This window comes from Narcine bancroftii, chromosome 4 (genome assembly GCF_036971445.1).
Source record: "Narcine bancroftii isolate sNarBan1 chromosome 4, sNarBan1.hap1, whole genome shotgun sequence".
Lineage (NCBI taxonomy): Eukaryota > Metazoa > Chordata > Chondrichthyes > Torpediniformes > Narcinidae > Narcine > Narcine bancroftii.
The window spans coordinates 231,937,783-231,965,512 of NC_091472.1; the positions used below are offsets into that span (position 1 = coordinate 231,937,783).

General features: G+C 42.2%; 1 protein-coding gene and 1 long non-coding RNA gene across 7 annotated transcripts in view; one reads left to right on the forward strand and one right to left on the reverse strand.

Annotated features, from left to right (window-relative positions):
• LOC138761708 (uncharacterized) overlaps positions 1 to 694 on the reverse strand; it is a 164,655-nt gene extending 163,961 nt beyond the window's left edge. For both annotated transcript variants that reach the window (XR_011356443.1, XR_011356442.1), the window contains exon 1: positions 560 to 694. This is a non-coding gene — a long non-coding RNA (uncharacterized lncRNA). The remainder of the gene's footprint in view (positions 1 to 559) is intronic.
• The window catches only part of hdac4 (histone deacetylase 4), a 481,405-nt gene continuing 453,799 nt past the window's right edge, over positions 125 to 27,730 (forward strand). For 3 of the 5 annotated variants that reach the window (XM_069934289.1, XM_069934292.1, XM_069934290.1), the window contains exon 1: positions 126 to 373. The gene's annotated coding sequence lies outside the window, so the exon portion shown is untranslated. Of the gene's footprint in view, positions 374 to 27,730 lie in introns of all 5 variants that reach the window. The other 2 variants (XM_069934297.1, XM_069934293.1) reach the window with 2 other exon arrangements.

Here is a 27,730-nt window from a genome sequence, read left to right on the forward strand (position 1 = left end):
GTGCGCGACGCCAGCAGGGATCAAGCTCGCGCTCCCTTTCAAAATCGATCCCGTCCCCAGAGGAGGGAGGAGGGGGGGGGGGGGCGGTGGGGGGAAAGAAAGGGGAGCCAGTTTCTAAAAATAGACCAGCCGTTCGCCGGCCAGCAGCGGGATTGGCTGGCAGCCGTCACGTGCTCAACCGCCAGCGAGCCCGCCCTCCCCCGGCTCCGTCTCTTTTAGCTTGTTTGTTCAGCGAGTGTCAGTGAAGCGAGCAAAACATGGCGGAATCCCTCGGCAGCCGATGCTGATCGCCACCCTGCCCAGACGCCGGCCGACACAGTCATCACCCTTCCCCGTGGATCTCGCTCGCTCACCGCCACTGACGGCAACTTCGGTAAGCCCATCTTTAGCATTGAACGGCATTTCCTCCTTTTAATTTGGTCCTATTCCCATCCCGTACCCCTTCCTTTAAAGGGATAGGGCTCGGATTGCATTCAAGCAATACACGTTTAGCTTTACTGGTCGGCGGCCGGGGAGGAGTATTTTTTTACACACGTCCACCCCGCCCTATCTCACTTACCGATTGAGGCATTTAGTGTTGACGCCAACTAAACTTTATAAACGGACATCCCCTGACGTCGGGGTAATTGATAGATGGCCTGCTGTCCAATTAGTGTTTCGGTCCGCGGCTTGTTGGCAGCTTATTGATGGGGATGGTCCAATTGGCGCAAGATAGAGGCGGGTCTTCCGGTGCATGAAGTTAGGTTGAGGCGGCGCAGCGAAGCGAGCCTTTGGATCTTGTGTGTACACACACCTCTCCACTGTGTAACGTGGGTGCGTAAACTGCTGGTAAATGCAGCATGGGGCTCATCTCATAACATTTGGATCGTCCCAAGCATTCTAAACAAACCCGCCTCACTGATCGCTGGATGAAATTGACACCGTTTGTGTTTGTCCATTGAGGAATAGCATGCTGGAACTGGTGAATTGGCTATTTCAGCTTGAAATTTCTGCAGTAGACATAAACAAACAGTGGAAAGGAATTTCAGACATGCGAATTCATATTTCTGAATCGCACGGTTTTTGTTTCATTATTCCCCCCCCCCCCCCCGACAGAAACTAAACGTGTTTGTTGGATGCCAGGTCGAATGCAATATTTTATGAGTATGGAGTATCAGTAAAAAGGGGCGCAAGTTATTCTCGAAGCAACGGGATATGAACGAGGCGGGATGAGGTGATACCACGAAAAGATGCATATGAAAATCACTCAGCTGAATTCGGAGTCATAAATCGTTGAAACTTAGGGCTTTCCATGAAATGCTTTTAGATTACCACTTAATTTGCTCCCTGATCTGAAATTACCACAATTAAAATCGGCCAGCCTGTGATACCTTGAGTATTGGCACATTTTAATTTCTGAGCTGATGCTACCTTTCTGGGTGCGACTACGAGGAATAGGGATTGGAAAATTTATTCTCTCCTTTTGGTAAAGTGGCAATAGTGACATGAATAACTTTAAGCAATTTTTTAACTTATTTTTTTCATACCAGTCTGGTTCACGGAGACCAAGTCCCTTACACTTTTTTTGCTGGAGAATTGAAAAAATCTTTGCCAAGAGTTGTGGAATGTGAAGTTTTAATCTAGTGTAAAGATGTGTGATAAATATGTTAATTGTAGTATCTGTCCCAACGGGCCTTGCAATGAATTCCAGCAAATTACTTCTTTGTATGTAATTGATGAAACATCACCAAAGTGAATCAGTGGAGTAATTCTTACTCCGTTTGTTACAGTATTTATATAAAGTAGGAGGAGGGGTGAAGTGATTAATATAAATCTGGCTTGGTGGATTTGTTTTTAACTTGAAATGTATCTGAAAATAGAATCAATTAGTAATGAGTTTTTCCAGCATAGTTCTTGATCTTTGTAAATGAAATGTTAATATTGGAGGGAGATGAGATCAGATCTCTGCCATTTTAATTTTTCATTAACTTTGCTAAATGTTTTGTGTAAATCTGAATGACAGTCTGAAAGCCATTGGATCGGAAATATAATTAGGATCTAAATTTTCATGTTTTTAACCATTTAGACCAGGGGTCGGCAAACTTTTTAAACCATTGACCTCTTCGTGGAATCCTTGATTCCCCATTGATACCATTGAACCCCCCCCCCCCAGCATGTAAAATAAAGAAATAAATATTATCAATAATAAATTTCTCTATAGACTCTGGCCTTTTTTTTTAACCTTTCATAATATGTATTCTGGACTGGGTCTATAGGTAAACTACAGTATGAACCCCAGTACGAACCACGTGGAGTATATGGGCTTGTTGGTAGTCCCTGAAAACCAAGACGTGGAGTATGCGCTTGTTGGTAGATCCTGAATACAGGGACATAGAGTCCAAAGAGTTAAAAAAGAAAATTAAAGTACTAAATGCATTGCTATCCACTTGTGATTTCTGACAGAAGCTTGCTGTAGCCATCAATTGTTTCTGGCACTTTATCATGTAATTTTAGTATAGTAAATGGAGGGTGTAAGTTTATACTTGAATTTTTGTTTTCAATTTTTACTGCTGGAGTACGGATTAAAGATTAAAACAGAAAAAGAATCAAGTCAACTGTGGAGCAGTTATGTTTAGTACTTTTGTTCTCGCATTGGGGGGAAAAATCGGTATGAAATGTGGAGGACCTGACATCCACCATAAGTGTGTGCTTGGGTGGGGTATGTGGAAGGCATGACTGGATAGTTTTCATAAATAAAAAAACCACTGCTTTTGGGCAGCATTGTCTTTGGATTCCATTTTCCACCTCTACCTTCTCATCTATAAGCTGAATTTAAAAAGGTTGATTACAGTTGCATTTTATAAGAATATAAAGTAGGCTCATCTACCCCGCCTTTTAATAAGATCATTGCTGTACCTTGTATCTATTTATTTCCTTTATGTCTAATAATTTATTGATCTGTCTTGAGTATACTTAGTAACTTGACCTCCACCAATCACGGGGCAAAGAACCGCAGTGATTCACTGTCCACTGGGAGAAAAATTTTTACTTGTCTCAATTGTAAACAGCCAGTCTCATATTTTGAGAATATGACCCACGGTTCTCGACATCTCAGCCAAGGGTGACATCCCCATATCTGCTCTGTCGAGCCTCATGAGAATTGTGTCATGCTTAATTTAAGAACATTATTCCTGATCTGCACAATCTTTACCTCATCCCAGGAGTTAATTTAATGAACTTTTCTCTTACTCTCTTGCAGATAAATAATTTCTTTGGCAGATATGGAGGTCAAACTCTAACTCCATATTCCAAGTGCAATTTCATCAGGGCTCTCTATAATTTCAGTAAGATATCTGTAATCCTTTACTCAAATCTTCTTGCAATAATAACCATTGAAGCCTTCTGAATGGCTTGCTGAACCTCTGAATTGATGGCCTTCTGAATTTCAAAGCATCTCAAGCTGCTTAAAAAGGTTTCCCTATTTATTTTCTATAACAAAGTGTACGACTCCACACGCCAGCACAATATTTTATTTGTCACGTCCTCACCCATTCTCTTAGCTTATTACCCTTTGGCTCCTCTCTGCGACCTCTTAACTCATACCGACTCTGCTTTGTACCATCAGTTGATGTGGATCCAGGTAAATGAGATAGATTGTGACAAGCTACATGGAAATCCACTTGTTACTTCCAGCCATCGAAAGTGACCCATTTATTCTTGTTCTTTGTTTGATGACCAATAAAGATCTATGTGTTATCATGAATCCCATGTGCTTTCATTTCGTTCAATAATTATTTTTACAGCACTTTATTGGAAACCTTCTGAAAGCCAAATATACCACATTCATTGGGTTCTCAAGTTATATCCACAAGAAATATTTAACAGATTTTCAAATATTTGTAAACCAATGACTATTTCGCCCAATGCAATTATTTTTTTAAGCTTCCAACATACAGCAAGGTACAGGCCCTTTGGCCCTAGGAGCCCATGCCATCCAAAATACTCCAATTAACCTACAACTCTTGCATGTTTTCAAGGGTGGGAGGAAACCGGAGCACCCAGAGGAAACCCATTCTGATGCAGGGAGAACCTACAAACTCTTTACAGACTGAGGCTGATTTGAAACTGGGTTGCTGGCGCTGTAATAACAATGCACTAACTGCTACGCTTATTGGGCCACTCTATTTTCAAAATGTCACATTACATCATGCTCCTTTTCACTGCTCAGCTTTCTATATCATCATCCCCTTGATACTGGTCAGCAAGCTTCAAATCCTGGGCCCCTCTGCAACTGGAAACTTGACTTTTTCATCAGAAGACCTCAGTGCAGATCCCCACTGACAATCAACACAGGTGCACTTCTGTGATGAGAGTGAAGGTGGGCCGCTTAAGGATAAAGGAAGCAACATGTCCCTGGAGATGGAGGTGGTTGGGGAGGTCCTACATTGTTTCAATATTCACCAGAGAAAAGAATCTTGGTCAAGGTGAGGTTAGAATATAACAAGTTTGCGTGGTGGGCCATGTTGAAATTAGGAAAGAGGAAGTGCTGGATCTTCATAAAATTATTGATGCACCCCCAGGGCCAGATGAGATATACCCGAGGTTATTGTGGGAAGGGAGGAAAGAGATAGCTGGGGCATTGTTAATGATCTTTGCATCCTCCTTGGCCACGGGATGAGCTGGAGGATTGGAGAATGGCAAATGTGGACCCTTTTATTTAAAAAAAAGGTAATCTGAAGAATCCTGAGACTTATAGACCAGTGAATGAGTTGTGTCAATGGTGTGCAAATTATTAGAGAGGATTCTTAAAGACAGGATTTATGAGCATTTGGAGAAGTACATTCTTCTCAGGGATAGACAGCATGGGAAGGCTATGTGATGGGAAGGCTATGCCTCACAAGCCTAATTGAGTTTTTTGAGGAGGTAATCAAATAACATGATGAACGGAGGGTGGTGGATGTGGTGTATGTGGATTTTAGTAAGGCATTTGACAAGGTCCCCCATGAGAGATTCAGTCAGAAAATCATGAGGCATTTTTATCCAAGGAATCTTGCCTGTGTAGATTCGGATTTGACTTGCCTGTAGTGGATGGAAAGTATTCTGCCAGGAGGACAGTGACTAATGGACTTCCACAGGGACCTGTTATGGAATATCTGCCCTTTGTGATTTTTATAAATGACCTAAGTGAAGAAGGGGATGGATGGGTCAGTGAATTTGCAGATGATATGAAAATAAGAGGAGTTGTGGATCGTGTTGAAAGGTTTTTGTAGGTTATAAAATAATATAGACAGGATGAAAGTGGTACATGGAGTTCAATCTGGACAAATGTGAGGTAATGCATTTTGGAAGGACAAACCTGAAGGCTAGGTAAAGGGTTAATGGTCAGGTACTTATCAGTGTAGAAGAACAGAGGGGCCTTGGGGTCCAAATCCATACATCACTCAAGGTTGATAGGATAATTGAGGAGGCTTATGGGATCCTGAGCTTCATTAGTCGAGAGATCATGATGCAGCTCAACAAATATCTGGTGAGACCACGTTTAGAATATTGTGTTCAGTTCTGGTTACCTCATTATAGGAAGGATGTGGAAGCTATAGAGAGAGGGTGTAGAGGAGATTTACCAAGATGTTATGAGGCATAGTTAGCAGAGTTTGGACTTTTCTCTTTGGTGCAAAGAAGGATGAGAGGCGATTTAATCGAGGCCTACAAGTTTCAGAGGCATAGGTAAGGTAGACAACCAGTGCCTTTTTTCCAGGGTGGGTGTAGCAAACACCAGAGGACACCTGTACAAAGTGAAGGGAAGAAAGTTTAGGGGGTAGAGTTTTGGGTGCTGGAATTCTTTGCCAGGATTGGTGGTGGAGGCTGCAACATGTGGGGCATTTAAGAGACTCTTTGATAGGCACATGGATGAAGGAAAAATAGATGGTGTGGCCACTGGAATAGCAGTGGACACGATGAAATAACCACACAAGGCGTTTCTTCAGTGAATCAAATGGATTAACTGTTCAGAATGCGGGCAACCTTTTTAAAAGCCTGAAGCACCTGTCCAACACACATTGATGTCATCATGCGCTGATGTTACATAGCCGGTTCAATGTCTTCTGGGAGTTGTAGAGCCACCACAGCACAGCTACATGCCCTCCCCCCCCCCTTCCCTCCCCTCAGAACTGGCAGAAAGGTTTGTCTGTCCTTTAGGAGGTCAACCTCAGTGGCAGACTTAGCTGCTGCAGTGGGGAAGACTTGTCCACATAAGCTGGTTTAAGCTTGTCAATAGTTGAAAGACTGTGGCTTTCCTCCAATGTCTAAAATACAGGTGAACCTAGTTTGTCTGAGTATCTTATAAAGTCCTTTGTAAGGCATCTGGAAAGGTTGATCAACCATTCCCTTACGGACAAAGATATATTCGCAGTTTTTAAGGTCTTCTGGCATGAAGGAAGAGTGTCCTCCATCCAAAGATGTTGGTATGGGGATCAATTTTCCTATAGCCTCCCTTATCCTGGTCAGCAGTTCCTTAGGATCATCGTTGGAGTTGGAATGATAGGTCACGAACTCTCTTGGAACCACCAGTGGTGCACCACACACGAGCTCGGCAGATGAAGCTCGGGAGTCCTCCTTTGGAGTTGTTGTAATGCCCAGTAATACCCATGGCAGCTCATCAGTTCAGATTGGGCTGTCTAACTGAGTCATCAAGACCAACTTGAGATGTCAGTGAAATCTTTCCACTATTCCATTTGCCTGGGGATAATAGGCATTTATATGATGAACTGTTCACATCGTGGAAGTAAATTGTAGGCCCTCTATTTGAAGTCACATGCACCGGTAATCCAAAACAAGACACTCAGGAACACCTCAGCACTATTGTATGTAGTTTCATCTACCATATGCACAGTCTTGGGTCATAGAATAAACCTGTCTAATACTGTAAAAAGATAATGGTATCCTCTTGAAACAGGAAGTAGACCAACGATGTCCATGTGGGCATGTGCAAAATAACGAGTAACTACTGGGAAGGATTGTGGTGCCTTAATATGTCACTTTCTGCCACAGAAACCTGTTGGAACCCATACATATGGTCGATCTAATCGATGGATGTGAGAGACTATGCACAGAGTTGAATACTCGACGTTTCCAACGTTGTGTTCGTTGATATATCACAGAGAAGTAGTTTGCCTTGAAGCCCAAACTGGACATCCTTCAATTGCATGTTTGTGATTGTAGTCCGATAAGTATTCATCTCATGGTTATGTTCTTAGGCCATGGCCAAAGCTGTGTAGTCAATACCTTAATCTATAGACAAAACCTCGAGAGGAGTAGAACAGGACAGTGCATCACCTACTACATTGTCTTTTCTGGAAATGTGTACTATTTTTGTGGAGAATTCTGAAATGAATGATGATTGCCATTGTTGTCGTGCTGACCAGGGCTCTGCAACCTTGGAAAATGCTAATGTTAAGGACTTGTGGTCAATGTACATCATAAATCTCTGCCCTCCAAAAAATAACGGAAGTGTCAAATAGAAAAGTAAATGACCAAAAGGTCCTTATCAAAAGCACTATATTTCTTTTCTGCTTCACGAAGATGGCAGGTGAAGAATGCTAATGGCTTCTATTGCCCGTTGACATATTGATGAAGTGCACCTCCTGCGGCTATATTGGAAGTGTCTGTGGAAAGGGCGGTATGGTGGCTGCATTTAAAACTGGGTAGCTGAGCATAGTGGCATGAGTCAGCAATTCTTTCGCCTTCGAGAAGGCGTTGTTTAACCCTTCAGACCAATGGATAGTTTTTGCGTAAATGAACAGTCAATCAAAAAGAGGCTTCATGATCTGAGCTGCTCCAGGAAGAAATCGATGATTAAAAATTCACCATTCCTAAGAATTTCTGTAGGCTTTTAACCACAGCAGGTTTTGAGTATTTGGTAATGGCCTCAATTTTGGATGGTAGTGGGGTCATGCCCTCTGGATCAATTTTATGCCTCAAAAAGTCAATCGTTTCTTGACCAAAAACACGTTTATCTGGATTGATTGTCAGCCCAGATTCGAGAAGATGGATAAAAAGTGTACGAAGTTGTTCCAAGTGTTACACCTTGGTCCAACTGAGTAATAAAATGTTGTCGAGGTAAATGAAGACATTGGTCATACCACATCTTAAAGCGTTCATCACCTGTTGAAATGATTGAGCAGCATTCTTTAATCCAAATGGGAGTTTTAAAATTTTTAACAACCCAAACGGGGTAATTATTGCTGTTTTTGGAATATCTTCCAGCTCCACCGATACTTGGTGATAGCCATACTCCAAGTTGATTTTTGGAGAAGATTTTTGCTCCATGCATATTAGCTGAGAAATCTTGAATACGAGGTATCGGATAACGATCTCGAATGGTGGTGTCGTTAAGCTGCCTGTAATCTCCAAATGGTAGCCAACCTCCATTGTGTTTTGGGACCGTATGTATTGGGGATGACTAGGGGCTGTTAGACCTACGAATTATGGTTAATTCCTCTATCTTGGCAAACTCATCCTTGGCTAAACACATTTTCTCTGGCAGCAAGCGATGCGCTTTTGCATGGATAGGTGGGCCCTTAGTACAAATGTGGTCAGTAAAACCTTGCTTTGCATTGGAGGCAGAAAATTGTAGAGTAGTAATTTCAGGGAAATTTTCCAACAGCTTGGAGAATTCATCCATTGGTCTACTCAATGTTTGGAGGTGCAGGGCAGGGGTATAGGCATCTGCCAGAAGAATGGTCTGAAAAGTAGTTTTGACGATGAGCCGACACCCTTTTAAGTCCACGAGAAATGAATGAGCCTGAAGAAAATCTGCACCAAGCAGAGGTCAGGATACTGGTGCTCTAATGAATAGCCAAATATAAAGATGATTCTCACACTTGACATTCATCTTTCTGGTGCTGAAGATCAGAATGTTGGAACTGTTAACTGCTCATATTTGTAGGTTTGGGGTTGGGTGATGTGTGTCAAAACTGGAAATACATAAAATTCTGAACTTGTGTCCACTAGAAATTTTTGCTGGGACAGTTGGTCCCATACATAGAGTAGGCTTGCAGGTTTTTCACCAACCGCCTGAGCCCTTACTGGCTGTTGGCCTGAGGGTTTCCTTCAAACGAGCAGGGTCTAAGGTGCTTGTGGGCATTTACTCCCCAGTGCCTGTAATAATAACACCAAGATGAGGTGTCCACAGGTTGCTTGCCTCCTTTGGGGCGTTGTTTGTTTGTAGGGAGTGCTGTGTTAAGAGCACTAGAGTGTGACAAGGGGTCAAGAGTGGAGGGATTGGTTGCTCAGACTTGTTTTTCCTTGCTGTCTTTTTTTGCCAGCCATAGAACGTCTACCTCTGCTACTACAGGTCTTGGGTCTTCGAATGAACACATGGATAACAAGAGCCTAATATTGTCTAGCATTCATTCTAAAAAGAGCTGCTTGAGTAGCAGATTGGAATTTTCACCAGATGCCTGGAACGTCATTTTGTCCATTAGTTCTGAAGGGACACAGTCGCCCAACCCACTGAGGTGTAGTAGTTTGGCTGCTTTTTCTCTTCGGGACATACCATATACATGTGATAAAAGTGCTTTTAAAGTGGATACTTTCTGGAACGTGGTGGATCCTGTAGAAAGTTGCTGTCCCTTTTAGTGACAGTCTGATCCAGGGCACTGATGAAATGGTGATGAGTGGTGTCCAACTAGACTTTGCAAAGGTGAAATTGTGCTTCAGCCTGTTGGAACCACAGTTCAGGCTCAGCTGTCCAGAAAGGTGGCAGCTTCACAGCAACAGCTGCAGAGTCCATATTTGTCCAAAAATACGTTTTTGGTCTTGTTGGGGTCACCAATTGTGGCCACTGGAATTGCAGTGGACACAATGAAACAACCACACAAGGCATTTCTTCAATGAATCAAATGGATTTACTGTTCAGAATGCGGGCAACCTTTTTAAAATCCCAAAGCACGTGCCTGACACATATTGACACCATCATGCGCTGATGTCACATAGCCGTTTCAATGTCTTCTGGAAGTTGTAAAGCTGCCATAGCACCGCTACAATGGCTATGAGTTTAGGGAGGATTTTGTTTTTTTTTGGTGGGAATATATAATTCACAGCACCCTCCATAATGTTTGGGAGAAAGACTTTTTTTTGTCTTTAATTTTCCTGTGCTCCATAGTTTTCAGTTTGTCATCAAACATGTAACTAAAGTGCATGTTCCAGATTTTATTCAAAGCTTCTACATACATTTTTGTTTGCCATGTAGAAATTTAAAGTCTATGCTTCGTAGACATCACCAGGTGCTGAGTTTCTTCTCTGGTGATGCTCTGCCAGGCCACTGCTACAGCCATGTTCAGCTCCTTCTTGTTTTGGGTGCTTTTTCTCTTAAATATTCTCTTCAGCATATGAAAGGCACTCCTAATTGGATTTAGACTGGGTGACTGACTTGGTCATTCAAGAATTTTCCAGTTTTTAGCTTTGAAAAACTCCTTTGTTTATGTTTGGATCATTGTCTTGCTGTAGGACAGTGGTTCTCAGCTTTTTCTTTCCACTCACATACCATTTTAAGTATTCCCTATACCATTGATGCTCTGTGATTAGTAAGGGATTACTTAAAGTGGTTTATGAGTGGGAAGGGAAGGTTAAGAACCACTGCTGTAGGATGAAGTACCATAACAATCCTACCATCATGTTTCACAGATGAGGTGATATGGTTTGGATCTTGGGTAGTTCCTTTACACCTTCAAACTCCGGCCATCATTCTGATGCAGGTTAATCTTGGTCTCGTCTGTCCACAAAACCTTTTTCCAAAATTCTGCAGGCTCTTTTAAATATTTCTTGGGAAACAGTAATATGGCCATCCTTTTTCTATGGCTAACTAATGGTTTGCATCTTGTAGTGTAGCCTTTGTATTTCTATTCATGAAGTCTTCTGCAGACAGTAGTCATTAGACCTTTTTCTACTGACATCCCAGTTAATTGGCTATTCTGTGTACTGGGATAGGAAGCAGTTTTTGCTGTTTCCACTGGGCCACCTTTAACTGGACACTGACTGTTTTTCCACTGAACACACTCATTCCCAGGGATCAGAGAGTCTACCTTTGAATGGAATGGGTGGAAGTTGTCCTTTTTCCACTGGTTTAATCAGCACGTTGGTGTCAGCTGACACTGGGAATATGAGTAGGTGTAGAGGCCATCAATCCCCAGCGTGATGTGACGCCGGCATGCTGACTGTTTTTCTTTTCTGCTGGACCCTGTCCCAGTTAATTCCCGGGACAAGGTACCAGTGGAAAAGGAGCTATAAGACACATCCACACCTGCACCCTGAAGGGTGTTTCTGATCTGTCACACAGGCATTTGGGGATTTTTCTTTATTATGATGAGGTTTCTTCTATCTTCAGCAGTGGAGGTCATCCTTGGAATATCAGTCCCTTTCTAATTACTGAGCTCACTAGTATGCTCTTTCTACAGACTCTAAAGGTGATCAAAAGCTTAGAAGCAAGCCTAGCTCTCGTTCCCTGCACCAATGAAACAATTAAACATACCTGAGTAATTACAAACACCTGTGAAGCCTAATGTCCTAAGTATTATGGTGCCCTGAAATGAGGGGACTATGTATAAAAAGTGCTGCCATTTCTACATGGTCAAACCAAGATGTATACAAATAACCTTGAATAAAATCTGGAATGTGCTCTTTGAATGTGAATTGTTTGATTACAAATTTAAAACTGGAGTACAGGGTTAAATAAAGGTTTAAAGTGTCTCTGTTGCAAACATTATGAAGGGCACTGTAGCTCGACATAATATCAAGGGCTGAAGGGGTTGTATTGTGCTAGGGCGTTCTGTGTTCAAGGATGCATGCTTAGCCCACAACTCTACTCTCTACACCCATGATTGTGTGGCCAGTCACAATCCAAATGTCATCGACAAATTTGCCGACGACACCACAGTTGTTTAAACGATCACAGACAACAATGAAGAAACGTTTAGGAGGGAGATAGGTCAGCTAGTTGAGTAGTGCCACAACAATCTTGCACATAACATTAGCAAAACTAAGGAATTGATTGCGGACTTCAGGAAGGGTAAATCAGGATATCACAAGCCAGTCCTCATCAAGGTATCAGCAATGGAAAAGGTAAAGAATTTCAAATTCCTGCACGTCCTGGGGCCTCCATGTTGATGGAATTGTGAAGAAGGCTTGGCAGTGGCTATACTTTGGAGGAGTTTGAAGAGAATTAGTATGTTGCCGAAGACTTGCAAATTGCTTCAAGTGTACTGTGGGGAGCATTCTGACTGGTATGAAGGTGCCAATGCACAGGACAGGAAAAGAGTACAAAGAGTTATGAACTCGACCAGTGCCATCATGGGCATTGGTCTTCACTCCATTAAAGACATCTACAAGAGGCGGTGTTTCAAGAAAGCAGCCCCTATCAAGGACCCTCACCATCAAGGCCATGCCATTTTCTCATTGTTACCATCAGGAAGGAGTTACAGGTACCTTAAGATGCACACCTATCAGTACAAAAACAGCTTCTTCCCCTCCACTGTCAGAATTTTGAATGGGCAATGAGCCACAAACATGACCTCACTTTTTCTCTATTTGTACTAGTTTTTGTATTTATAGAACTGTAATTTATTGCTATTTTGCACCTGTTATGCACAATGCTCCTGCTATAAAACAACAAATTTTGTTACATATGTTCATGACAATAAATCTGAATTTGGTACCACCTTCTTGGTGATTATAGTCATCGTTTTACTTGTAAATTGTTTTGGAGTTCTCTGGTTTATCTCTCTACCTCTTCTTAAGTAGTGGTATAATCTGTCTTTACTCCAAGATAACTATTCTAGAAGTCTGTGGAATTTCTGAATATAATGATCCATGTATTCACTGTCTCAAAAGGTACATCTTTCAAAATCTTGCAATGTAGGCCATAAGATCCAAGACAGTTCTTGGTTTTCAGCCCCTTCTAATGAAACCATTTTTTTTTCATAATGTTAATTTCTTTCAGGAACTTAATCAAGTATATTGTATTGTCTTCCATGATAACTACAAAATATGATATTAAACAGATTTTTAATTTCTCTAATGTAATTTCCCTGGTCTCTGTAGAGCACTTCATTAATATTTGCCAACCTTTTAGCATATCCATAAAAGCTTTTGCAGCCTGTTTCTGTTTCTTTTATCAGGTATCTCTTGTTTTTTCTCCTGACAGATGCTGCTTGACTTGCCATTTTTTTTGCACTCTGTTTCAAATGATGTCGAATTTGCACTTTTTCCCTTTTTTAAAATTTGGTATAAGTAAGCAGCTGTCGATGTTGTATTACAATGCTTGGTCTTGTGCGTAAAGTTAAATTATCTGTGGAATCTTGAGTATATAAACAACAAATTGCACAGAAAATGCAATGATCTTGTTTTTACCATTGAAACATGCAGATCATTTTTGTTTACACCTACGTTACTTGTAGAGGTCCTTGTTTTTCATCTGCTGTTTGAAAATGTGTGGATTGGTACTGTCTTAGTAGAGCCTCATGGAAAAGAGCATCAATGAGCTAGATCTGGTCAGAGGCATTACAAGTCGGAGTGAATATGGGTCAATAAGTATCATAAACATTGTTTTCTTCATTATGTGTGTCTTATTGATATGGAGTAGTTTCATTTTTGTAAATGTATCTCTCTACTTGAGATATGCATTGCAGCTTTAACAAGTTTAAAGAGCATATCCTCAAGCTCACAATTCGTCATTTGCCCTTTAAACTTGTTAAAACTGCAATATCCATATCTCAAGTAGAGAGCAGAATCCATTCATTTCTCATAACAATTCTGCTTTTCAGTTAAATTATGTCTTTCTGGAGCTTCATTCAGTCACTCACTTAAAGTTTATAACTTTATTTCCTCGCCGTACTCTATTTTTAATAAAATTAAATTGTCTTCTCCCTCCCTCTCTCCTCTGTCTCCCTTTTGTGCATAGCGGTTAGTGCAATGCTGTTACAGTGCCAGCGATCGGGCCAAGGTTCAAATCCAGTGCTCTCTGAAAGGAGTTGGTACGTTTTCCCCGTGTCTATGTGGATTTTTGCTCCCACCCTTCAAAATGTACCAGGGTGTACGGGCTCGTGGGCCAAAATGGCTTGTTACCATGCTACATGTCTAAATTTAAAAAAAAATTCAACAGCCTTTATTAGGGTGAGGGGAAAAGTTCCAATTTTACACTTTCGTATGAAGAAGCGTCTCCTGACACAACCTGAACAGCCTACCTCTAATTTCTTAGATCCAAAAATTTTCTGTCACCTGGACAGGTACATTTCTGCTTTATGCCAAAAAAAAGTGTTGAGAGTAATTTGAAGTTGGGCAGTAGCTGTTGAGAAAAAAAAAAATTGGTTGTGTTTTCAGTCTTAAATTCTTCTTTAGAACTGTAAAAGGCAAATAGGATGTTGGTCATTATTGCAAGGGGATTTTTTTTTAAAAAAGGAACTGTTGTCTGTATCTGTTGAGACTAAATTGAGTACCACATATAATTGTTGTCATCTTGTTCAGAGAAGGAAATATTGCCTGGAGACACTGCCTAGAAGATTTATATTATTAATTCCTGATCTGAAAGGATTATTTTATGAAGGATTATTTTATAAATATATAATTCGACTTATGAAGAAAGTCGAACAGAGTTATTATTCTTTGGAGTTCAGAAGAATGTGTTGATTGTATTGAAAGGTATGAGATCCTAGGAAGGCACAGTAGGGTAGATATTGACAGGATGCTTCCTCGGAACGAGCCCAGAAAAGTGGATTCCTATTTAAGACCAAGGTGAAAAGAAAACTGAAGTTTATGGGAACCAGTCTGGAACGTGAAGTTCAAAGTCCCAATCAGATCAGTTATGATCTGAATAACGGACTCAAGGATATATGAGATCTATCCTTGCTCTTTATGTATTCAAGTTACAAAAAGAATAGAATTTTTTAAATGCGTTCATAAGGACTTTTAAAATCAGTAATAGAAAGTTCAACAAGCCCACATTGACACATTTTAGGAAAAAAATCTGGGCAATTAGAAGTTGTATTCGGGGAGTATTTTATGAGTATTTTTTCCTCTGGATAAAATTTAGCTTTGTGGCAGAGATCAAAACCTAATTGCAGGAATTTTACTGACTGGGGAGCAATAGTTGATGACAATTTGGTCCCTTTGGTGTAAATATATAATTAATTTGAACTTAAATATAGGGACTTTTGGAAGTGTTGTTTGGTCATAAGGAAAGAAAGTCAAAGCTACAGGAAGATATAATTAGACTGGTTAGGGTTGTCTGGTTGAAGTATATAAAAATTATGAGAGGCCTAGACAGGATAAAGAGTAGGAATCTATCTGCTTTAACACCAGGTTAGTTATTAGGATTAGGAAGGAGTTGAGAAAAAAATATTTAATTCAACGAACTGTGGGGGGGCTGCAACTGATATCTTGAAAGGATGGTGGAGGCAAAAACATAATATTTTTAAAAGTACCTTGGATGGGCAGTGGAAGACCCATAGCTTGTTATGAACCAAGATCTTGGAGTAGGATTTAACCTGGTTTACTTTTGGTTGGCATGGGCATGTGAAAGGACTGAATAGTTTCCTTGTGATAAATTTCTGATTCTGTACTCCTTTATTAGACAAAAGCAAACTGCATTTCTTTGCATGTGACTGATATGTTCAAAACTGATATTGATAGATTTCTTAATATGAAGGGAATTTAGCAATAGGGGGATACTATGGAAAAATGGTACCTGATAGATAGATTTCAGTCTTGAAAGCATTCCATGAACTGCTCCTTACTGCAACATGCTGATATTCCTCATTAGATGGTGCTTAATGTTCATGTAAATGACACCATTCCTGACCATTATTTTTTATATTGCTTGCTCATTGAAATATATATTTTCTCATTATTTTGAGAACAATTGTCTGAGATTAGAACCCACCTATGACTTGTAAAGTGACATGATTAGAAGCAAAAGAGATGGCTTGAGGCAGGCTGGGGATGTGGGGCAGAGAGAACCTATAAACTTGGAGGTTTGAGTATATAAAACAATTAATGTTTTTATTTTCAATGACCATGCCCCATTAGTCATTGCAGAGCAGCAATCCATTCTCTTTGGTCTCTATCCAGGCTTTTCAGTCTTATTAATAGTTATCGCTGTCTGTCTGCAGTCTTGTCTTTATGATCAGCTGTTTCAGTGCCACCCCTGGTGGTCCATGGCCCATCACTTGTCCAGTCTGATAAAACAGCTTTCAAATGATGTGCACCATTAAAGTCTGTGAGACACTAATTAAAACCAAAGAACTTAGTGTGGTATAACTGTTCATGTTGTGACAATGTATAGTGCTCGTTTTCTTTTTTGATGTTTTATACCATGAGTTTGGGTTTTTGGTCCTCTTTTGATGCACTGTCCTCCTTTCTCCCTAACTTTCCTTCTGTTCCCTTGGGTCTGAAGATGGTATTTGGCTTCTGCTCTGAATCTCTCCAGCAATGTGGCTGAGATCAGAAAGTCATCTCTCAGGACATTATAGGTCATTCAATTTTTTTTGTATGTTGTTTTGTTAAGGATTATTCTTGTAGGGTGGTGAATTATCTAGGGGCTGTGAATGTAGTGTGTGTTAATAATAACAAAGTAGAAATTAGATGTGAAGGAATGACTGCTGCAATTCAGTTAAGTGGTTCAGGTGACAGAATTAAAGCTTTCCTGTAAAGCTGCATCATTGCCAAATGTTTCCTAATATACAAACTCACTGCAGTATTTATTCATAGAAGCAGTAAAATGCATTGAATTGTTTTCTCGATAATATGATCAGTGTGTTGAATCAGTTATAAGGGGAGACTCGGTGATAATGTGGGATGCTAATTATTTTGGTGCTGGAATTAATTTTAAGAAGCAATTAAACTGGCTGATTTTTGTTTTGGTCAGGTATCCTTATTCAAACATTGGTGTATTTTGTTTTATCTTGTAATTTCATCTTTTAGACCATTTTTGAACATCGTAATCTTGAGCTTGATTTTGTTAAGGAAAGGTCCTGTTTGACTAAATTGACTTTCTTTTTGCAAAAGTAACACCGGTTATGGGAGCAGTGCATTTGATGGAGTCAGGATGAATTTTGACAGTCCCACAAGTTAGTCAAAATGTAAAAGCCCAAGGGATCAAAGGAAGAGTGGTAAACCTTAAATTGGATCACTAGTAGGAAACACTAGGCCTTTTCACACCACCATGTAAAATGGGGATTCCTGTGAAATTTTCCCAGGAACTCTCCCATGAATCGGCGGTGTGAAAATGTTGGCCCGGGAAAATTACCCAGGTCTGCAGCCCCCAGGTAATTCCCCAGGCCACTCTCTCCCTGAGATCTGAATCTGCAAATGGCCAAGCAGGGGAAGCGTTGTGACATCAGCACTTGTGTGCAGCACCACCAATCAAGGAAGAAGTAGTATGTGGGAGAGGTGTTGGTGCAACAGGATTGTAGATTGAATTACTCAATTTATTTAAGCATATAGGCATTTATTGATTTTTTGGAAAAGCCTCATCCGCCATTACTGTGCGACTTCCTGTGAGTGTGTAATCTGTCACTCATTAGGACATCGCTGGGTGTCCTCATTAGGACATCGCCCGAGTCGCGCTGCGGCCGCCCGAGTCGCGCTGCGGCCGCCCGAGTCGCGCTGCGGCCGCCCGAGTCGCGCTGCGGCCGCCCGAGTCGCGCTGCGGCCGCCCGAGTCGCGCTGCCAGTCTCGCTCCCCACTTCCCGGATTTTGGAGCTTTCTGGATTTTAGATGTCCATATAAAGGATTGTGTACCTGTAATACAGAAATATATAGATGATATCAGTTGGAAAGACAAACATCAAATGGAATTTAATCTAGCAAAGTGCAAGTTAAAAGGATTTGAGAAGATGCAACAAGGCTAACGAAAAACAATAAATTGAGAATACTGAGCACTGTGGAGGCATGAAGAATCTTGGAGTGTATGTGCTGAGATCCAGGGCAGGTTGATGCCAGTTAAAATTCGGATACAAGATGCTTTTTACTAGCTGAGTCTAGGAATGTCAATGTGGTTACACTTGAATTCTATGCAAGACTATTTAGGTATAGTTTAAATGCTGCATTCAATAATCACATTACAGAAAAGAGTGTTTTCCCTCAAAAGGATGCAAGGAGATTTATGAAAATATGGCCAAGAGTACAAAATTATATTTCTGAGGAAAGATTAGCTCAGGTTGAGTTGATTTCTATGTGATACAATGGGGGAAACTTAAATGAGATGTATAAAATTGAGTGTCCTTGATAGGTCCCTCCCATTTTATTCTGTTTGCTGTAGTGACGGGAGGCATACATTTAAACTAATTGTTAGAAGGTGCATCAAGAAAATTATTTTCATCTCGAGATTATCTAGAATTCATTGATTGAAAGGATAGTTGAAACAGGAATCTTCATCATATTTAAAATGTACTTGATCTAAGCTCTAAGATCTGTGCCTGCAGGATGATGGATGATGTTGAAAGATGAGATTAGTATTGGTGGCTCTTTTTCAATAAACAAAGATGAGGACTGACTGACTCCTATGTTATAAATTGGTTTTTTTATATTTATATTTTATAGTGTAATGAGCTGCAATTCATTGCTATCCCCATAGATACTGTTTCATTTCTGATCCACTTTGAAGAAATTTGTTTGATTTTTATTTTGATACCAGGATTCCATTTCAATGGGCTTTTGACCTATCTTGTGACAAAAAAAGTTAATTCTTTTGTTTCACAGAACTAGTTACAATACTTTTTGATGTCTTGCCTAAACGACTATTTTTGCATGCACAATAAAGATGAATGTTGATATTCACTTTACCTTAATGGGGAAAGAGGATATTGAAAGCTGACCATAATGTTATTATGTTTGTATCTGTGCATGCACTCTTCATTGATTAAATGCCAGAAGCCAGAGTTTTGGATCATGACTTTCTCTAATCTTTCTCCCTAATTTGGATAGTAAAGCCAATGAGAACACCAGAATGAAGAAAAGAATGACGGCTTCCTGGGTATTCTAGAATCCAATGACATGCATATTTAATTTTCCAATTTCATACAGTTCACCTCCCCCTCAGTCCCTTTCTCTCTCTTCATCCATGTGGGTCCCTTCACACCCTTTTTTCCAACACCCTGAAGCCTCCAATTCCCAGTTACTTTCCCTTTCCTTAGCATATCTGTGTACACACATATTCCTTCTACTGTTCCTGTGAGGATACTACCCATCCCTTTTATAAGGTTCTGCCCTTATAACAATTTTCGACCTTCACAATCTTGTTTCCCCTCCCTTCCCCCTACCCCCTCATCTGGCATCCTTTTCTTTGAGTACATGGTCCTATCACTGTCTCCCTACTCCATCTGATCTGGCTCCATGTGTCTGTCCATAGATACAGGGGCAAAAGTAGACCATTTGAAACCACTCCCCCATTTCAGCATGAGCGGATCTATTCTCCCACTCCCTTGTCTTCTTCCCATAACCTTTGATACCCTGACTATTCAGATATTGATAAATTTTTGCCTTGCATACACCCAATGACCTGCTTGCACAGCCACCTGTGCTAGCAAATTCCAGAAGTTCACCACTCCTCTTGCATTTCTCTTTTAAATGGCTGCCCATCAATCCTGAAGTTGTGCCTGCTTGTTCTACATTCTCCTATTGTGGGAAACAACTTTGCTGTATCTACTCTGTCCAGGCTTTTCAACATTCGAAATGCATTTATGAAGTGCTCCCTCATTTTTCTGAACTCCAAGAGCAGTCAAGCATTCCCCATGTGCTGTGAAACATGAAAGACTGAAGACCCTGTGACTGTAGGAAAAACACAGAAATGCTGAAGGAACTCAACAGGTCTCACATTGTCCATAGGAGGTATAAACCACTTTCACACTTGCAAGTGATCCCAGGAATTAACCACCAATCAGCAATTAAAGCGCCAAGTGTGAAAGCTAAATCAGCTCAATGCCAGCATCAGATGATGTCATCTCACGCCGGGGATTGACGGCCTCGACCCCTAGTACAATCTGCAGCTGCCGGCATTGCATTCAGGCAAGTGTGAAATGGGTAATTGCATTGTGGGATAGAAATGACCCAAGTTTTGTGTGAGTGCAGGAAGAAAAGGTATAAATGAAGGCATAAACTTTGCCATGGGAGAGTCACAGTGGGGGAGAAAGAGAGAGGAAATAAATAGCAATAAACAGCGATAGCGGACAATTTTTAAACAGTGGGGGAAAATTGGTAGTGTTATACTGCACAATTTATAAAGACCGTGGAAAAAAGCAATGGTGGACCTGACTTCCCAGAATTCTGTGCGGCAGAGAAACCCATCTTTGAATGCTCCATGCATGCAGCTGGGCATACAGCCCTTTCTCTGCCGCACAGAATTCTGGGAGGACAGGTCCCCCATCACTTTTCTCCCCACAGTATTTATAAATTGTACGCAGTAGTGCTACCAACTTTCCCACTCTGTTTAAAAATTGTCCACTATTGCTATTATTGCTGGCACTTTCCCATGGTCCCTTTATAAAGGTTTACATAGGTCAGCACAACAACCGGGACTGAAGGGCTCATACTGTGCTGTATATAAAGCTTAATTATATTAATTAGGCATGATTAATTTTGTTCAATATAAGATCATAATACATTGATCAGGATTTAGGGCAGGTCCACCAACACTCAATGCATCATTACGTCACCAGTAGAAGGTAGAACAGTCCTCACCCCTGAGATGGCTTCTTGCAAGTGTGAAAGCATTCAATGTCCCAGTTAGGAATGGTCAAGTATGAAAAGCCAAACCCTCATTTCTATCCCAGGAAACTGAATGGCCAATTTAGTGGGATGCAAATGTGAAAGGGGCTAAGATAAATAACCAACATTTCAGGCCTGAGCCCTTCAGGGTATGAGCAAAAACCAGGCAGTTGCCTGAATTGCAAGGCAGGGGAGAATGAAACAGAATTCAGGGGGAAGAATAGAAACTAACATACAAAAGATTATTGGATATGGATAGGAGGACAGGAGAGGGGAAAGGTGAGAGTTGATTGCCCTTTTATTCCTTCTATCAAAGTGCATGACCTGACACTTGACAACATTATATTTCATTTGTCACTCTTGGCCATTCTCTTAATCTATCTATAGGCTATTTCATGTCAGGCCTCTGCCTGGAGGCTGACTACAAGAGCGGATCTAAAACTTAAAACTTAGCTTTCAGACAGCAGCTTTAAAAGGCTGCTCCTGCATCCCATTCATATCCAGAGGTGTCGCATAGAGCCCCCCGGAGCTGAGGGAGGCGGGGCATCTGGTGCCATAGCGCCACCTGTCATAAATACGTGGAAGAACAGTTCTAGCTGCATGGGAGATTATGGATACGGAAAATGGCCATTGCACTGCAGTGCTTTGAGCCATAGAGAGTGGCCTGAAGGCTGAAGTGGCCCGGTGTGGCTGTCTCAGCCTGCACTGGCTGCCCCCAATGGCTCCCGCTGCTCTACTGGCTCCCAGCCGTTGCCCCTGCTTTGGAGCGAGAGGGGTGAGTGGGGAGATGGGTCGTGGGCTGATGGCTTGCAGCGACTGTACATTCAGGTCAGGTGGTGGAGCACAGTGCTCCACAGATTATCCTTCCCCCGAGAAGGGTTGGAATCGACACCTTGGGGCCACCCATGGCGCATTTCAGAAAGGTGTGTCTTTAGCTGTAAGGGCAAAGAACCTCTGCTTTTGCATACAAGTGTTTTTCCTGCTTGAAAGTGCCTTGTGCCTCTCTGCTTCCTCCTTAGTACAGGTACACAATCCTTTATCCGGAATCCTTGGGGGGACAGTGTGTTCCGAATTTCAGATTTTTCCAGATTTCAGAACAAAAGCCAGCTGCCCCAGATTTAAGCCCACCCGAATTATGCTGCCGTATCCACCACCTTCCAGTCATGCTGCCGTCTCTCCTCCCCTCCGCCCACCCGAGTCGCGCTGCCGTCTCTCCTCTCCTCCGCCCACCCGAGTCGCGCTGCCATCTCTCCTCTCCTCCGCCCACACAAGTCGTGCTGCCGTCTCTCCTCTCCTCCACCCACCCGAGTCGCGCTGCCGTCACTCCTCTCCTCCGCCCACCCGAGTCGCGCTGCCGTCTCTCTCTCCCCTCCGCCCACCCGAGTCGCGCTGCCGTCTCTCTCTCCCCTCCGCCCACCCGAGTCGCGCTGCCGTCTCTCTCTCCCCTCCGCCCACCCGAGTCGCGCTGCCCTATCTCTTCCCCTCCGCCCACCCGAGTCGCGCTGCCCTCTCACTTCCCCTCCGCCCACCCAAGTTGCTCTGCCATCTCTCTCCCCCCCCCACCTGCCTGAGTCGCACAGCCACCTCTTCCACCCCCCCACCACCCGACCTAATCGTGCTGCTGTATCTCTCTCTCTTCCTCTGTTGTAATAGCACCAGGAACAAAATGCCGGTTTTTGAAGCTTTCTGGATTTTAGATGTCCAGATAAAGGATTGTGTACCTGTATCTGCCCTTCCACCTATTTGTATCATCTGCAAACTTAGTCAAAAAGCCATTTAATCCACAATTCAAATCATTAACATACAATGCAAAAACAACTCGTTCCAACATCAACTTTGTGGAACGCCACTGGTAACCGGTAGCTACCAGAATAAGGTCTCTTTATTCCCACTTTTTGTTTCCTGCTATCAGTCAATGCTATTCCTATGCTGGTACCTTTCCTGCAATTCCATGGGCTCTCATTTTGTCAAGCAGTCTCATGTCTGACACTTTGTCAAAGGCCTTTCGAAAGTCCAAATATGCAATATCTATTGCAGATCCTTTGTTTCACCTGGTTGTGGTTTCCTAAAAAAATGCAGTAGGTTTGTCAGGCAAGTTGTTTCCTTAAGGAAACCATGCTGACGTTGGCCTATCTTGTCATGCGCCTCCGGGTACTCTAACTTCTTCCTTGACAATCGACTCTCCACAACAACTCCCCAGTCACTGATGTTAGCTATCAGGTCTATAAATTTTCTTCCTTCCCCTTTTTAAATAGCGGAGTGACCTTTTGCAATTTTCCAGTCCTGGTTGCAGAACCATGCTAGAATCTTGATTCTTGGAAGATCATCACTAATGCCTCCATAATCTCCATAGGTGAATTTCATTTGGTCCAGGAGACTTTTCTACCCTTAGATCTATCAGCTTCCCAAGCATGTTTCTGGATCCAAAGATTTAGGAGTGACGGTACATTGTTCCCTGAAGGTAGAAACTCACGTGAATAGGGTGGTGAAGAAGGCTTTTAGTATGCTGGCCTTTATCAATCATTGCATGGAATATAGGAGTTGGGAGGTGATGTTGAGATTGTATAAGACGTTGGTGCGGCCTAATTTGGAGTTCTGTGTGCAGTTCTGGTCGCCTAATTATAGGAAGGATATAAACAGAGTGGAGAGAGTGCAGAGAAGGTTTACCAGAATGTTACCTGGGTTTAAGCATCTAGAGTATAGGGAGAGATTGGACAGATTAGGTCTTTATTCTTTGGAGCGTAGAAGGTTGAGAGGGGATTTGATAGAAGTATTTAAGATTATGAAAGGGATAGACAGAGTGGATGTGGATAGACTATTTCCGTTAAGAGGAGGAAAGATTAAAACAAGAGGACATGAGTTAAGAATTAAGGGGCAGAGGTTTAGAGGTAACATGAGGGGGAACTTCTTTACTCAGAGAGTGGTAGCCGTGTGGAATGATCTTCTGGGAGAAATAGTGGCGGCGGAGTCAATTGTATTATTTAAGAAAAGGTTGGACAGGTATATGGATGAGAAGAAGATGGAGGGTTATGGGCATTGTGCAGGGAGGTGGGACTAGAAAGGGGTGTTTGGTTCGGTGCGGACTAGAAGGGCCTAATGGCCTGTTTCCGTGCTGTAATTGTTATGTTATGTTATGTTCTTTCTGCCGATCATGATTGCACTCATCTCTCTTCCCTTACACCCTTGAAAGTCTGGTATACTGTTAATGCAAAATATTAATTCAATTCCTCTCCAGCGCTATTTTCTATATGCCCTATACCTACTCTTGTCGCCTTTTCACTCTTTTTTTTATATATATATATATATATATATATAAACACTTTTTGGTATCCTTTTTGATATTATTTGCTTGCCTCCTTTCAAAGTTCATCTTTTCCTTCTTAATTGCAATCTGTATGCTTTTTAAAGCTTCCCAGTCCTCTATCTTACCATTAATTTTTGCTTCCTTGTATGCCCTTTCTTTTGCTTTTACTTTGGCCTTGACTTCTCTTGTCAGCCACAGTTGTGTGATTTTTACCCCCCCACCCCATTTCTCAAAGAAATTCCAACCATTGCTATTCTGCCACCCTCCCTGCTGGTGTGCCTTTCCAATTAACCTTTGCCATTTCCTCTCTCAGTAGTCCCCTTTGTTCCATTGGTATTCTGACACCTCTGATTTTAGTTGCTCCCTCTAAAACTTCAGGCTGAGTTCTATCATATATAGGTATACAATCCTTTATCTGGACATCTAAAATCCAGAAAGCTCCAAAATCTGGCAAGTGGGGAGAGAGACCGGCAACGCGAGTCAGGTGGGCAAGGGGGAGAGACTGGCAGCATGGGGGGGGGGGGGAGAGACTGGCAGCGAAAGTCAGATGGGCGGGAGACCGGCACAGCGAGTCGGGCAGGCAAGGGGAAGGGGGGGGGAGACCGGCAGCGCGAGTAGGACGGGCGAGGGAGGAAGACCAGCATCGCAAGTCGGGTGGGCGAAGGGGGGAGACTAGCAGCGCGAGTCGGGTGGGCGATGGGGTGGGAGATGGCAACCGGCTGTAAGGGGTTGGGGGTAGATACGGCAGCATAGTTCGGGTGGGTTTAAATCTGGCTTTCCAAAATCCAGAAATATCAGAAATTCAGGACATTGTCCCCCAAGAGTTTTGGATAAAGGATTGTGTACCTGTACTGAATACTGCCCCCAAAGGTGCTCTTACCTTCAGCTCCCTTTATCAACTCTGGTTTATCACACAACACCCAATGGAGAACTGGCTGACTCAGCCACAAGCTGTTCTCAGAAGCCATCCTGAAGGCTTTTGATAAATTCATTCTCTTGGGATCCAGTACCAACCTGGTTTTCCCAATCAACTTGTATATTGAAATCTCCCATGACTATTGTAGCATTGCCCTTTTTGTATGTGTTCCCTATCTCCTTCTGTAGTTTGTATGCTACAACCTGGCTACTGTTTGGGGACGTGCATATGACTCCCATTAAGATTTTTTTTACCCTTACCGTTTCTTAATTCTGCCCACAGGGATTCTATACCTCCTGATTCAATGTCTTCTCTGTCCAACAATTGAATTCCATTTTTAATTCCATTTTTAACCAACCCCAGCCCTCTCTGCATAAATTCTCTCCCTCTCTTCCAATAGACTGGGTATCCACAACTTTCAGCCACAACTTGGTGATGGCCACAATGTCATACCTGCCAAATTCCAGCTGTGCTTCTAGATCATCAACCTTATTTCTTGTAGTGGGCATTTAAATATGAGATTGTCAATTCCTATTTTCAACTCTCCCTTTCAAACTGCTTGCCACTGTCTGGTCGGAAAAATCCTTTGTCCCATTGTCATCAAGGAGAGTAGGGATTTCTGGCTCCCGGGCGGAGCAGGGGCCTCAATGAAGAGGTGTTGGTGATGGTTGGCAGCGGTTGGGAGGGGGAATGTGCGCAGGTGAAGACTGGGTATGTGTTGAGCTCCAGGATGCGAAGCCAGAACAGCCCCCTGCCGGAATGAGCCCATGAAGAGACAGGAACTGGTCGACTTGCCGGTGAGTGTTTCACCAGCTTGGGAAGCCTCCCCAGAGATCGGCAGCAGTTAGTAGGTCTCGGTGATTGGCAGCGGTGTTGGGGACATGTTAGGGATCATCAGGCGACCAACATTTTTTTTTTGGTGAGAATTAAACATTATTTTAATGCTTAAAAACTCATCTCTGTTGTTTGTTGTTGTTTAAACATTGATACAAATGATTTGCTGTTGCTATTGGTCTGTTTTTTTAAAAAAATGACCAGTTATCTGATAACCGGTCCTGACCACATTGAATAGTCAGAGTTGTACTGTACATAAAGCACAGTAACAGGCCATTTCAGCCCATGAGTCTGTGCTGCCCAACTTACACCCAATTAACCTACAACCCCAGTACATTTCAAACGGGAGGAGAAAATCGGAGCTCCTGGGGGAAAGCACACATAGACATAGGGAGAACATACCAATTCCTTACAGGCAGCGTGGGATTCGAACCCCGGTCCCGATTGCTGGCACTGTAAAGGTGTTGCGCAAACTGTTACGCTAATCACACAACCTATTTTAATCATGAACTGATCCGTCCACCCGGTCAGTCCTACTCTCCAGCTTTCTCCTCATAATCCTTGATGCCTGATCAATCAAATACCTGTCAATCTCTGCTTTAAATGCACCTAACGATCTCGCTTCCATAGCCGACTGTGGCAATAAATTCTACAGACTCAGAACTCTCTGACTAAAGACATTTAAAAAATTTTTTAAATTGACTTTCTTTTATCCTGAAATTATGTCCTCTTGAACTAGAATCTCCTACTATGGAAACATCTTTGCCACATCTACCTTGAGCAGGCCTTTCAGCATTCAAAATGCCTCTGACATCAACCCTTATCTGTCTGTACCCCAATGAGTAAAGTCCAAGAGCTGACAATCATTCCTCAAACAGTAACCATTCCTGATATCATTCCAGTAAATCATCTCTGAGCCTTCTCCAGTGCCAGCAGATCTTTTCTCAAATACAGCGCCCAAAACTGTACACCGTACTCCAAGTGAGGTCTCACCAGTGCCCTAAAGAGTCTCAACATGGCATACTTCCTCTTGTATGCTCTCTGCCTAGAAAATAAATGCCTACATTTCATTTGCCTTCTTCATAACTGACTCAACCTGGAGGTTAACCTCTTGGTATTCTGCATGAGGACTCCCAAGTCGAATTTTGAATTTTCTCCCCATCCAAATAATAGTTTGCTTGTTTATTTCTTCTACCAAAGTGTATGACTTCACTTCCCAACATTGTATTTCGTCTGCCACCTCGAAGCCCATTCTCCTATCCAAGTCTCTCTGCAGCCTTTTGGTATCGTCAGCAACACCTCCCCAACCACCTATTTTAATATCATCTACAAATTTAGACACAAATCTATCTATTCCATAATTCACATTATTCCTATGCAACGTAAAAAGAAGCGGCCCCAAGACTGACCCCTGCAAAACACCACTGCTAACCATTAGCCAACCAGAATAGGATCCCTTTATTCCTACTGTTTCCTGCTGATCGGCCAGTGCTCTACTAATCCTGCTATCCATTCTGTAATTCCATGGGCTCTCATCTTGTTTAGCAGCCTTGTGTGTGGCACCTTGTTGAAGGCCTTTTGAAAGTCCAAATGCACAACATCCTCTGCATCTCACCTGTGTATCCTACTTGTGATGTCTTCAAAAAATTCCAATTGGTTTGTCAGGCATGATTTTTTTTTTAAGGAAGCCATGCTGATGGGCCAATCTCCAGGTATTCCATAATCTCATCTTTGATAATCAACTCCAACAGGTTCCTAACCACTGATGCAAGGCTAATAGGTCTATAATTTCCTTTCTGCTGCCTCACTCCCTTCTTAAACAGTGGATGTGACAGTCGTAATCCTCTAGTCCACCAGAATCACACCATACTCTGTTGATTCCTGGAAGATTATTACCAATGCTTCCTCAATTTCTACAGCTACCTCCTTCAGAACCTGGGACT